The 4,384-nt window shown below is 38.5% G+C and overlaps 1 long non-coding RNA gene across 2 annotated transcripts; it reads right to left on the bottom strand.

The window, feature by feature from the left end:
- Window positions 1-255: 255 nt before the first annotated feature.
- On the bottom strand, window positions 256-3,948 carry LOC147847146 (uncharacterized). Of its 2 annotated transcripts, XR_015532364.1 has the most exons (4): window positions 3,142-3,948; window positions 2,331-2,400; window positions 2,035-2,173; window positions 256-590 (listed from the first exon to the last, which is right to left on the bottom strand). It is a non-coding gene; the product is annotated as an uncharacterized LOC147847146 (long non-coding RNA). The 2 variants fall into 2 exon arrangements; XR_015532365.1 differs by lacking the exon at window positions 256-590 and having other exon boundaries at window positions 866-2,173; window positions 3,138-3,947.
- Between the last annotated feature and the right edge of the window lie 436 nt (window positions 3,949-4,384).

Below are 4,384 nucleotides of genomic sequence, written 5' to 3'. Positions count from 1 at the left end.
GACATTCAATATTCAGATTTAAGGAGGGAATTATATAAATTGCAAACACTATCAAACAAATCTTTCGATTCTTGAATATTTCCCAATGTTGATAGTCATTATTATTCCCCACCAATGGGGTCGATTTTTTGCACCCAGTTTTGGCGTAGCGGCTATTTTTCGATTTATTCTTTTCTTTCAAGGTTTTCGCATGTCTGCTCCAGCTATTACCCAATTGGATACCAAACTATCTATCTTTGAAACAAATCCTTTCGCTGCTGCAAGGATACCAAAAATCAACTATGGGCCTTCATTTGAGGACCCACAGTTCATTCCGTACTTATATATGCTTGGAAATAGCAAATGGCAGTACAAACAGAACTGAGATATTTTTGATAATTTTCTTCCAAATGGGATTTGTAGATGATCATAGAATGTATGAAGGTCACTCCCTTTCCGGACAGAAAAGACAACAGCTGCTTGTTCTTTATGGTTGTCTTGCTCGCAACTATATTCATCGCCCTGAGCAAAGTAAAATGAATCTAGGTTTTCCCATCGCAGTTAAGTGCTTATCACAATCATTTCCTTACTTTATTGTAATGCTCATGAACCTGGAAAGCAACAGAAACACTTTGAGAGGGAAGGAGTTTTGGGCATGGGGGAAGGGAAAGAGAGCAAGTGCCTCTAACAAGGTGAAATATTCTAAACTACAACACCATTTCGTTCTTGAAACAGCCTTTTTTCCACTACATATAAAATGGACTCATACAGCACGTTATATTGTTTGCAAGAAAAAAAAGGCTATATTTATCACAAAGTGGCTAAATTTCAAGGACTTTGGAGACACTTGCACTATACATACAACCAAGTTCTTTTGAATGCCCAGTTTTACAATTAAATGAGGAATTATGAGTGATGTTTGGCAAAAGAATAATATTAATCTAGTAACCTTTGAAATATAAGGGTAAAGGCTTCATGATCTATCATGTAACATGTTATTATAACCAGCCCAACTATTTTTGTTCGGTAAGTGCATGGTGTTATCATCACAACATAATGTCATTTGGATGTACTTGTATTTTCCTTGCACTCATCTTCTTTCTGTCCTTTCAAACCATGGAGAATATAACCCCATGTATTCTAACAAGCACGTAGCGACATTACTACAAAAAGGGTTCTCTATAAGTAACTTAGGTTAAAGTGAGCATAAGCATAAAAGTGCAGGGGAGCTCAACAAGATTCATGATGCATCACACTAACTTGACTCTGGACTATCTTATTTCATCATGTAGTTATATAAACTTCTCCAAACAAGAGCTATATAACCTTTCACACATGCTGAGGTTAAGTGCATGTAGAGCAGATAAAATCAAAGAAGGCCAATATCCTAATGAAGGGGGGGCAACAACATCAAGCACTAGTCCTAAAGAGGAACACAACAGTGTAAACTCAAAGCAGGAAAAGTCCACGATCTTCCTAAGGTAGATCATAAAAATTTCCAGGAAAAATGCCACCAAAATCCCCAACCAGAACCAGAAAAAGGCAATGGCATCAGAGTGACAACATGAAAAAGAGGCAACTCTTGCACATCCCGTTTGGAAGCAGAGAGACTCATTGACTCCAATGCACCACTGACCCTTTCAAAGGACATCCAGAACGTCCCAATGTCTGGTTCCAAAAAGGAATTCTGCTCCAATGAACCTCGCAAAAGGCCAAGCAAACCTGTCAGACATTCATTTTGGCTTCCTCTCACGAATCCTGAGTTGTTTTTTCTTTTAGTAGGAAGACTCCAAATGAAGTAGATCGTAGGATTACCAATGTGGCCATCCGTAATTACTCATCATAAATAGTCTTCCACCATGAGAAAAGACTCCTAGAATGGGACACAAGTATATTACCCCCTTTTTAAGTACCCTGAAACCTGTCAAGACTAAAACATCTTCGCAAGACAAATAACACTTAGATGATATTGTCAAGAGATGAGTGGCGTATCCCTCTCTTTAAGAACCCACTAAAGAACCAAATCCAAATTGGAAGTATAAAAATTCTACCCACCCTCAAAAAGAATCATAAGCTTAGGAGACTCCATCGTGCAGGAATCCAAACTGCATTAACATCCAACAGAACAGGTTCCCTCTTCATCAATGAAGAGCCCCCAACAATTTTAGGAAGACCCAAAACATTCTCATGATGCCTGCGGACAAACATTTGGGTCTAGTTACCCTCAACACCGAAAGCAAGCATTATTCATCATAGAAAACCTAAGTCAATATGTTTTGGGGGAAACCACTATTGAAGACTTCAAAAGGACAGGACTTCTATTGTTCCAACATCTTCGAGAAAGAGGCTACCCAGATAGATTTCCAAGGCCAGCTTTGCCAAAATTGTGTATAGCAGGAGGCCAACTCTTCTCCAACAATCCTGTAAAAGAAGTATTACAAAACATGGGAATCCTCTATACTTAAAGAATTTTTACTTCAAGTATACTAGAACTGTAAAACTCAAAGGTATGAATCCCAAAGTCTCTCAACTTCTTCTAGCAGACTCCAAGTTGTGTAACTTTTCTTGACCAATGATTTGCTGGAAGAATCCCTCATACTCTGGCCTAAGGGCTACCATCCACACTCAGGTGTCCATTGGCCTTCTGGACGAATAGTGCTCCGACTATGACCATTGCAGTGTATAATCATTATATAACTGTTGTTTAAGAGAACGTCCATATTCCAGTATGAGAGCACATACCCCTCCCCTCCTATATGAAGAGAAGAGGGGCTCATTCTCTGAAATATCAAAGTAGGTGTTCTGGGGCTCACATGGTCGAGCAAAACTAGTTTGGGAACGTTTTTGGTAATACAAGTTTTTGCATTAAAATTGGCCCTTTTCTTTTCTTTGCTCTATTCAAGACTGGGAAGACCATCTAAGTCTTAGTTATCTTGCAAAGATATAATTTTCTTCGTAAAATTACAAGCTTTTTAGGAAATTTAGAAGGGGTAATATACTCTGAACACCCATCCTAGCAGTTGTTTCTCATGATGTGAGAGTGTGTGAGGAGAGATTATCCCGGTAATTCGACAATCTACTCCATTTCGGGTTTTCCTACCGGAAAAGAGAAAACAATACTCAGGATTTCTGAAAGGAAAACAAAATGAATGTCTTACCGACTCAGTCCGCGTTTTGCTAGATTCATTGCAGCAGAGGTGCTTCGCGAAGCTTGCATCGTTTGAACTTTTCTCCAAACTATACATCTGATCTGGACTCTCCCCGGTTATCATGTCAATCCGAGATCGAACAGCTGAGCTTTATTAAGGCTACAGACTAGACCATATATACTTGGTCAAAGCTCAGAGTATTCACCACAGCCACAGTAAGACACAACTAGCATTATTTATGTTGTTGTTGGGTAGAAGTGTTAGCAATATTTTCTTCCCAATCCTGCAGATATAGTGAATTAAAAAAACAAAGTCACTAATTCTCGAACTTTCTTCTCATTTATTCCTTCTTCTCTTCCTCCTCCTAAATCGTCTTCCTTCTTCACTGGTAGAAAACCCGTGATATATTCAAGAGATTTAATGGTCTAAATCATCGTCAAAACATGACAAGCTCTTAAGCTTCTTCTTTTTTGTCTTTGCCTTCGACTTTGCTGGTTATGCTCCATGCCTTGCTGCATAAGGTGCTTTACAGCTATGGGAACTTCTTCTTCTTCTTCTGCTTCTTCTTGACATTGCAGACAGCCATCACAAACGTTATCTGTAATGGTTGTCCTCCATGACCTTTGATCAGACCAGGATCAACACTTCAGTTTTATTCACATTCGACAAACACGACATTCACATCCTTTGCAGATTTGTGTCCATCTCAAATCACAAAATACCTGAGAATGTTGATTATCAGCATAAATCATAGTCTTCTGCTAATCCTGCGCGCGAGAGACACTAATCACAGATAATGATGAGCATTGAAAATCACGTCCTTCTTTTCCAATTGATCAAGAAGAAGACCCAAAGTTAAATCTAAATCCAAGAAGACCCAAGTTAATCTTAATCCAAGAAAAGACCCAAAGTAATCTTAATCCAAGAAAACCCAAGTTAATCTTAATCCAAAAATTCGATCCATGATTGAAAATGACTTTGATGGAGTTTTCGTTCCTTTTTTGTCGAAATTATTATTACGAAGAAGAAGCTTAATTTATAAGTCTTTCGATCAAGAGAAGAAGGCACGGAAGAACCATGTGCGAATCGCATTACGGCCATGTCCATGGCCAATGCTTTTGTCGGTAGGCTTGCCCATATGCACCTTGATTTCTATTTCGTACCTAAGTTAATGCAAATTTTTAATCCATGATCGGAGGACTTTGATGGAGTTTTTGTTCCATTTTTGTCAAATTATTATCAAGAAGAAGAAGCTT

The sequence above is a fragment of the Azolla caroliniana genome, unplaced genomic scaffold, assembly GCF_043228905.1.
Source record: "Azolla caroliniana isolate FFs.n. ecotype wild unplaced genomic scaffold, voAzoCaro1.0.p SCAF_1456, whole genome shotgun sequence".
NCBI lineage: Eukaryota > Viridiplantae > Streptophyta > Polypodiopsida > Salviniales > Salviniaceae > Azolla > Azolla caroliniana.
The sequence above is the reverse complement of the archived record's forward strand: the minus strand, read 5'-3'. Positions and strand labels throughout refer to the sequence as shown.